General features: G+C 40.3%; 1 protein-coding gene across 1 annotated transcript in view; it reads right to left on the bottom strand.

Annotated features, from left to right (window-relative positions):
- Positions 1 to 6,150: 6,150 nt before the first annotated feature.
- Positions 6,151 to 9,780, bottom strand: part of FOXO1 (forkhead box O1) — a 100,037-nt gene continuing 96,407 nt past the window's right edge. Inside the window, exon 3 of the mRNA XM_084879387.1 lies at positions 6,151 to 9,440. The gene's annotated coding sequence lies outside the window, so the exon portion shown is untranslated. The remainder of the gene's footprint in view (positions 9,441 to 9,780) is intronic.

The following is a 9,780-nucleotide window of genomic DNA, read 5'->3' as shown; positions in this document are numbered from 1 at the left end:
CAAGCCTGGGCTCTCTTCCCAAGTGGGGATATCTGAGACAGAGGCACGCTTCATCTCAAGTTGCTTAAATCTCTGAGATCCAACACTTATTCAAACTTCTTTTTGCTGTTAAGTATGTTAAGAAATCCTAATCCCAGAGGGAGTATTATTGTCCATATTAAAGACTGAATTTTCATTCATTCAACTCACATCAGTTTCTCTGACACTCAGATCCAGCAAGGGAAAACTCACTGGGTTTTGAGCCAATGCTTTGAGCAAAGAAAGGTAACTCAAATCCAAAAGCATTACACAATATAATACCCAATCCTGGAAATATTCTGAAGTCTTTTTGTTAGCTCCCCAGAAATGACAAAGGAAATTATTTACACCAGGAAGGCTTGCAGATTGGTGTGGCTGAGGGATCCAAGAATGCATTTTTATGTCTTCCTCCCTAGTCCTTTCCTGCCAGTAACCATGTGACAACAGAATTACTGCTAGTCATCTATTTTTTTAATCATGTGATTTTCTTCAAAAGACAAGGACAACTGTTGTCTCCCCAAAAAAAGGCACATGAGATTCCATACAGCTGTTAAATGCTTCCAGCCATCTAGGGTTTTGAAAATTATTCATGCTTATAAAATATCAATTAAGACAGAAAAAGGGAGTTGTAGGAGTGCTGGAACCTTGAAGATAATACTAATTTAAAATATAGAACTTAGAACTTTTGAGATCTCATAAGACATTTAAAAGAATAAATAAAATTTTCTAGTCAGGGTACATTTTATCACAACTTCACAAGAATGTCTAAACAAAATTGCCTGACTTAAGACAATGTCTTCTATTTACCAAATCATTGTTTTGGTAGGTATGGTGACTTGAACTAGGAGGGAAAAAATTTGTCTTGTGAAGGAGAATAATTACTTCCTTTCAAAATAATATTTAATTTAAAAAATTAAAATATTTCAAATTAATTTCAAAATAATGTTTAAAAACCAGAATGCAAAATCCACATATTTTATCCAATCCCATTTGGAGACAACCCAATGGCACAGCATTAAAGCAGTTACAAATGGCAACGTCTATGCCTTTCTCTGATTAATATTCTGTGAAAGCAAATCAGCAACTATCTAAGGGTTCAAACTGCCTTTTCTTAAAAACTGCCCCCCACCCCCTTTTTAAACTATTTACAGGTTGGCACAGCCTGTTTCTATAGGCATGCAACCCTTCAGGTGAGCTAATAAACTGGCATTTCAGTCTTGTTAATTTGGGAGATAGGAGCTAAGCCAGCGGAGCTGGTTCTGGCCTCTGAGCCCAGAGAAGCTATATGGAAGGAGGATTCTGTGGCCTGTGGGGATGGCTAAGGAAAGCCAATAATTTCTTTTAGGCATTTCATCACCGGCCCTAGCCCCTCTTGCCTTTGAACTTTCCTTGCTTGAATAAACAGAAGTGCAGCTCCAGACTTGTCAAAATACCTTGGACTTCTTGGTGCTTTTAATTTGTTGGAATGTTGGCAGGCGCAGACTGGCTCACCAAAGAAGAATGCCTTTGGCTGTAGCCAGTGGTCAAGGGCACTGGCCAGTTGCTTTATGCTCACTGGGAGTTTGGTGATGACCCAAATTAGTCAGGCCTGGCTCTGAACTTCTCAAGCAGGATGGCCATAGGGCGGCCTTGGGAGGACTATTGAGAATTATTATTATTTGGCTACATGCCTGTATTTGGAAAAGGAGGCCTGAAACTCATCTTGTCCACATGTGCAAATTACTACTCCAATACCAGGGCCTGGTACAAGTTTGAAGAATAGAGGAAGGTTTTGAGCTGTACCTTGTTGATAAAAAGAGGAGGAAGAAGAGGAGAAAGGCATTCCAGACAAATAAAACTTCCAGCACATAAAAAGGCTGGAGTCATAAAAGTGTGTGACGTAAGGTGGAGGAGACAAGAATGTAATGGAAGGTTGGAAAGGACTTTGTATGCCACAGATAAACCTTTAACCTATGTTATTTAGACACCAGGCTAATATTTCTTTAGAAGAATAACACTCCAGCCGAAACCGGTTTGGCTCAGTGGATAGAGCATCGGTCTGCGGACTGAAAGGTCTCAGGTTTGATTCCGGTCAAGAGCATGTAACTTGGTTGTGGGCACATCCCCTATGGGGGTGTGCAGGAGGCAGCTGATCGATGTATCTCTCTCATCAATATTTCTAACTATCTATCCCTCTCTCTTCCTCTCTGTGAAAAATCAATAAAATATTTTTTTAAAAAAGAATGACACTCCAGAAAGAGATAGCTTCTTCCAGAGGGGCTCGGGCTCTATTACCCACTGGGGGTTCTTGGTATGTCCACTGAGAGGGGAGGGATCTGAGAAGTAATTAACTGAAAAGTAGTCATTTGCCGGTAGGGGAAACTTCTAATTAATTGACCCCTCAAACCCAAACACTTCAGAATGACAAGATGTCATTCTTGTCATTAATAGTTATGCTGGACACAATCTGTCCAAGCCTCTCTTGGTCACAACAAAATGTTCGGTCACCCATTTTCTTCAGCCCTTTCTATGTCCTAGGCATTGCAATAGGGTCTTAACTCAGGTCATTAATTCCCCCAATAACTCCATTAACTAAGTGTATTTCCATTTGACAAACCATGATGAGTATTGAAAGTAGGATGGGCATCCTTTTGCATTCTTTTTCAACTCCAGAATCTTCCTCTTCCACACTCATGTTTAAAAAAAAAAAAAACAACCATCTGATCCTGCTTAGGACATCAGCTACTTCACTGTATACGTTCCCAGTCACACCTACCTGCAGCCTGCCTCCTAGTTCTCCCCGAATTAAGGCTTTGACATTGAATTTGAGACTTCCTCTCCAAACCTCACTACTTCCCAGTCACCTGCTGCTGTGGCCACAGTCTGGACCTTGCCACTTCCTGTTCTCACTCCTTTATTTCTATTCCACCTGCTCTACATCACTCAAACCACCAGTCCTTTAATGCCATGCTGTGCTGGTAAAGTTTTACATGCTCTGTGGGAAAGTAATGCATCCTGTATATACGTACAAACATTTATTACACATTTATTGATATAAGGGATGTGACAATAATATACAATATTCTATTAATTCAACCTGGCCAATTGATTCTCATAGATGCTTTCATTGATTTTTGCCAAACTCTTTTATCTGTAGCCAACATATGGTAGTGGTGGCAATTCAGCCAGGATTTAACAAATGGACTTATATATCCCAACCCACTTTCTTTTTTTCTCAACACATTTATTTTTCAACAAATTTAACTGACATCTCCCTCATCTTAACTACATCAAACTGAAATTGTTTAGTTTCAGTACTAACAGTAGCGCACCATTATACAACAGGTCCTTTATAATGTTTTGTTATAATGCTGATGAGATGCTGTAGGAACTTAAGTCTTATATAACTAGCCTATGGTAAAATCGTTGTTCTCTCCTAACAGTCGCTTAGGCATATAGATATATATAGATATAACAGATAGATGGCTGTATTATTTATTTGTATTACAACTATAAACCTACTTTTGCCCACCTCTGTATAATAGGTTTAATACTTGCTAAATACCTGTAGATACCAAGAAAAGAGAGGCCTACCATCTGCCTTGGAGTTTAGGCCTGGTCAACTGTCTACATACTCCCAGGCTTAAGAGCTAAAGGCTGCACATGAGAATACAGAAAAATGATGAAAGTGAACCAAGCAGCTCTCCCACTTATGCTGCAGGGAAAGGCTGACTGTCCAGAAGCCCCATGAAGGAAACAAATCTCCAAGGGCTGCTATTACCTATGCTGGCACTATTAATCTGTACACAGGAAGCCATTTGCAGACATTACCTCATCTTCTAATCTCACATTTAACCAAGTAACAGAAGTTATCCTCTCCTCGACTTCCCTTGTGAGGAGATCATGGCCCAAGCATCAGAACAACTCATGGCTTTGCTGAAACCCAAGTGTCCATGCCACCAGCATGGATCAGCAGTCGGCATCTCTGGCCTGTTCTGGAACCAAACACTAAAATGCAAAATGGACCTCACCTCTATCTCAATTCATCAGAGAGGACAAATCTAGTTTAAAGTGGCCCACTGCAGGCTCTATTCTAAGCAGTTCTCTCTTCTCAGATCATCTTCCTGGGGCAATTTCAGGTCTGTTACAACCCCAAGAATGCTTACAGAAACTCTAGCAAATATAAGAATCTCACATGGCTCCTCGGCTACTATCCTAGGTAAGCTTTAATATGAATTCTGTAAGTTGATTTGTCTGGGATTGGAGCTCATGGAAAGAATGAGATGTAAATGATGAATAACAAACCCTCATAACGTTGCATTCTTTCTCCCTAGAGGATGTAAATCTCTACTTAACACCAGTGGCTCCAAGTGCAAATAAGACTTTTACTTTTGGAAGACATGAGCTTGATAAAGGTACTAAAGCCAAGATATTTCATTTACCCTTTCAGTTCCGGGGGGATGGCGAGGAGGGGAAGACAGTGTCCTGCCACCAAAGAAAAGTTGGCCCAATCTCTTTTTCCCTTCTTCCTGTAACAGGTGAATGAATATCTTTTCATTGTGGAGCTTCCTCCTCTCACTGCCATGTTGCCAAAGCAAGGGGACTGGCTGCACAGAAAGCTGTCTCTCCCAGGCACCTGCGACAACTTACAGCTTGCTTTTGAACTTCTTCATGGCCTGGCCACTCTGTAGCTTCCTCCAGTCAAAAGGTACCTCAGCCGTCTCTATTTCACATCTGATTTCCTACCACCACCCAGCACTGCCTGCCTTCCTGCTTCCTTCATGCCAGCATGCACCTCCATTCCCATTCCCAGAAACTTCACCCACTTGCCAGTTAAACTGAGCCATGTATTTCAGTTATCACCAGTATCATTCTTTTTACAATAAAATAAAAAATTGGAATAAGGAAACTTCCAGGAACACCTCATTTTAGAGGCCCAGCCCAGATACCGGCTCACGGCCCCCGCAGGAGCAGGAACAGATACAGATTCAATGTGTATGTGACACCGACTACTTCAACTGCCACTTCATGTGATTTTATCTTGGAACATACTTCCACTTACCTAACCACACCAATAGTCTAAGTTTAACTAGCATCGTTGTCAGGTCAGCTCAAACATGAAAAACAATAGCCAGGGCAAAGTCCTTGGGTGTGGCTGGTTCACAGGTCAAGAAATAACCGTAGGTTCACATCCTGATTACAGCAGGGGCTTAGATACTGTCCAAGGAAGGAAATCTCTCCCTCTCCAGTAAGCTCCACCCATGGAATCTGCTAGGAGAGCCTTCCTCTGTGTTGCTTCCTCTTATCAAATGATGTAAAACTTGTAAATTGATCTCAGTGACATTGGATGCATGATTTTATGTATATGCAAAGAGGGCTATAAAAGGAGCTGCTGGTTTTGAGTTCTGGCAATGCAATCGTGTTTTTCTGCACTTGGACTACATCAGCAGTTTTCAAAGTGATCTGTGCCCGAGCCAGGGTTTGGGAGTTGATGGTTTTCATCAGTTCTACACTCTACTCTTTGAAAGAAAGGGTTACATTGCTGGAAGGTGTGGAAGCACCTGAAGGCTGAACTGATCTTCTGGTGTCTAAACAGATAAACATGAGAATAACCTATTTCCTTGTTGCTACTCCGACTCATTTGGACATTTACTTGCCTGGTGAGAGAAGCCAAGAGACTGGCCTTCGTCCTGGTTTAAAAAAGCATTTTAATCAACATTTATCTAATCTTAGCTCATTCCTCAGAACATTTGTGAAAACAGCAATTTTATAAAACCTCCCATCTGCAGCCACTTAAAAGCCACTCCTCCTCCAGAAAGGTGTGTGGCCTTGGACAGCCATTCCTTCCCACCCCCAACCCCCGGTGCCTGCTCAGTGCCCTCCTGCCAGGACCCTCCTTACGTGCCCTTTATGCGCTTTACCTTCACCACGGTCTGCTCTGACCCGAGACTCAACTGCCCAGTAACTATTGTACCAGAGTGTGGCTTCAGACTTTCCAATGATGAGGTACCTACACTCTAGGATTATCAGGGATTTTACTTATTCTTCACTGTAGGGGGCTATTGTCTGATCAGAGACTGTTTCCCCACCCTCCAAAGGAAATACCGGATTTGAATAAACCATAGCACTGTGGCTGAAAAGATTTAACTCAAATGATAGCAAAAAAAATTTTTAATACTAATAAAGAGCTTATTCTGCACAATTAGGAAAGAAAGACACCAAACCATTTAAACACATGTATGTACATTTATGGCTTTATACAGTAACAGCAAAGATTGTTCTTGTGTCTGTAGTATATCAGCATCATTAGGCACTTCTCATATTGGAACAGGAACATGGAATCCATGGAATCTGCACTGTTACTAACTCAAGTAGCAAAACGCAGGAGAGCATGACTACGTCCCACAGGACTCACATGGCCACACCTGGCCACGCCGCCAGGCTGGGCACCACCCTCAGGGAGGCGGCAGGAGTCCCGCCCAGCAGCTGTTTGCATAAACCACACTGTGTTCTTCTGAGTGATTACTCCCAGACTAAAATCAAAAGAGAAACTTCTCATTTAAAAATCAGTTAGAAATTAAGAACTCTTAAGAGCTGAGTGTAAAAATCTCGTGGGGGGTGGTAGCATGTATCAACAGCTGAGCAAGTCTAAATGTCTACCTTTGGAGAACCGGTTCCATTTTAAGTGTCTTCTCTTCTTGGGACGTCCCCCTGATTCACTGCTTGCTGGGATATAACATTTGCTAATTAATTTAGACTGTCAGTTTGTCAAAGCAGAACTTTCCATGTAATATATCTATTACCTAAATATATTGCATACACCTATATTACAGAAACAATACTTTATATTTAAAATTATCTGAATAGCTCTATAGTACAATATGCTTTTAATAACAGTACAAACCAAGGAAAATAAATCAAACAAGGCTGCATAGGTGATATCATTTGCACATTTCACAAAGCAATCATGTACAGTAACTGATAGACTAATTACTCTAGAAAGTCAGTATTCGGACAGAAAAAGAATCACCAGAGGTCACATAATGTTTTCAAAATAGACAAGGTGCCTTTCACTGGAGTTCGTTGTACCCCAGAGAGCTAGCTACCCAAGATTCATGTCAGAATTTCAACATAAAGAAAAAGTTGAAAGGAAAAAAAGGTATTTACACAGACGTGGGAGGAAGAAACATATTTAAAGTCACGCTGTGAAGCAGTTAAGATGCTAACAGCGATGCTAGCGGTCACTCGCTGAGGCTCCTGTGTAATGGCGTGGGAGGAGAAGTGGCAGCAGTGGTAACAGAAACACGAGTACTCTGCACCAAAGGGTCCTGTTCCATATGCAGGAGGCTCTGCTGAGAGGCACCAGGATGCCTAAAACCAGACATGTTTTGGAGTGTCCAACAATGAAGATGGCTAGAGAGGTGGTTGTTCAATGAATTCCCAAAACAGTAGAAGTTACAGTGGGCGGCTTACCATAGAGCTGGCCTCCTGTAAGAAATCTATCAGGGACACTTATATTCTTGTTAAACTGTAGGAAAAACCAAGCCAACAGAGATGCAACCCACAGACAAACGAAGCAAATGTGATTTGGGCTAAGTACAGAGAAAGCAGAGCCTTCTCCGGCAGGCAAGAGGGACATTGCTGTTCAGCTGTTCACTTTATTTTGCGGACCACAGGCATCCACACGGCTTGAAAATACCAACACTCTAGGTGGGACACAAAGTCAATTGAGTTGTCTGTCAGTGAAAGGTAATTGGAAAATACTAAAACCTAATGATCAGAATTATAATTTAGGTTGCTAAAGGCTAAAGAAATCCTTATCTTATGCCTTTTAAAAGCATTCAAATATACAACGTATATCTGGTTGGTTGATTTTCAAATTAATTGCCCCAGTTTTTAAACAGGTTCTTTCCTATTTGGTAGCCATCTGTATTCATGAACACAAAGCATTCTACAAATCACTGACGTCACATTTCTAAATCCCCCCTTTGACTTACTCTCTCCATAGGGTGCCATGTAATCTGCAAGACAGAGGGAAAGAACCACGAAGTGTGAGTGTTAACATAGAACTACAAACCAACCTCCACCCAGACCAACACAGAAGCACAGAATTCTGAGGGGAAACCTTTGTTGAAGCCCAACCTAAAATGGCTGTTGATTAAAAGCCCCCGTTTGAAAAAGGAGTACTGTGTTAGATGCAGGTCTCCCTTTCTGACCTACAAACATTACTAGGCCTCCCAGGAACCACTGCCACGACTAGACAGGTATCTGTAGAAGACTCAAAGCTATGCAGTACGCTTAGTTCGCAGAGCAATAGCAGATGTAATTTCTTTAAAATACATACATAAAAACATATCAAGTTCTCCTAAACATGAAACGTAAAATGTCCTTAAACTGTACATCACTCTCCTGCCAAAATAGGGCCAGAAACATTGAGTATGCAAGTACTAATTATAATACAATGATTTTACGATTAGTCAGAAACATCACCAAGCAGCATCCCAAAGTGTACAAACCAGTTAAGCACGTACAAAAATTAGTACTAATCCAGTTAGAATACAAAATGAAAATTATGGATGCTGTCTCAAATATCTGGAATTCTACAAATTTACAAGCATACTGTAACAAAGTATACTCTAGGTTTAAGAAAACATTACAGTTCAATATCTATTCCAAAAATGATCTCAAGTCCCAATAATAACATCAAAAATCACTTATCTGGAAATTAGAACCATTTATATGTTTGTACAAATTTGCAAAAAACAAAACAGACAACAGAAGAATAGAAAAGACTGTACAAGGCTGGTGTTTACTTTTTTTTTTTTTTCCAAAAGAGTTTGACAAGTCCATTAATTCAGCAGATTGATGACAGATTACTGGTTCTCACGTGAATTATGTGGCAAAATGAACAGGTTCAAAGCTGTTCACGAAGGTGCAGAATGGAGAGCCTGGTTCTCTGTGATTCATCAGTTCAGCGGAACACAGGTAGTACAAACAGAAGTTTAACTTATCAAGGACAGGAGACCATCACAGTATTACAAAAAGTATAAACTTTCCTTGGACCAAATGGATATTTAACAAAACAAAACACACACAAATATAATTCTGTAGCTACTGCTTATATACAAAACTTGAAAGCACACCAGGATCTGAAAGTCTTTTCTGCAGTTATATGGTGTAGTGAGTTTGGCACTTGATTGTAATGAAATTTCCAATGGCACAGTCCTTATCTACAGCAGCACATAACCTGCAAACGTTGGGCAAACATCCTGTACAGGAAAAGTGTCTTTGCTGCCAAGTCTGACGAAAGAAAAATAAAATAAAAAAGGTTTTTGGTGTGTATTTTTTTTTAATCAAGAAAATGAAAAGATGGGATGAAGGACATCTTTGGACTTCTTCTCAGTTCCTGCTGTCAGACAATCTGAAGTACTTTTAAGTATAGCCTAAGGAAAAAACAAACACACACAAAATAAAAAATATCCAAATTAAAATCAATGCAACTTAACATGTTGGAGTGACAGACATACTGGGGGAAGGGGAAATAGCTAGAGCTTTCTCAAACAGCTCTGAAATCATTCAATGGGGGAAATTGCACTTTAAAAGCCCTTCAGCATTTAATTTATATTAAATGTATTCATTTATTGAAGAGCTACTGAAAAGATGCAGCCATCTAACTGTTAAAATCTTTACAGCAGTTAGAGGAACGTTCTGTGTTTAAACTCAAAAGGAAAATTTGTAAGCTATAAAAAGGGTGGAGAATGAATAATAAAAGATACCTCTCTG

This window comes from Pipistrellus hanaki (genome assembly GCF_964339955.1).
Source record: "Pipistrellus hanaki genome assembly, chromosome: 3".
Classification (NCBI taxonomy): Eukaryota; Metazoa; Chordata; class Mammalia; order Chiroptera; family Vespertilionidae; genus Pipistrellus; species Pipistrellus hanaki.
This window is presented reverse-complemented; position numbering and strand designations above follow the sequence as displayed.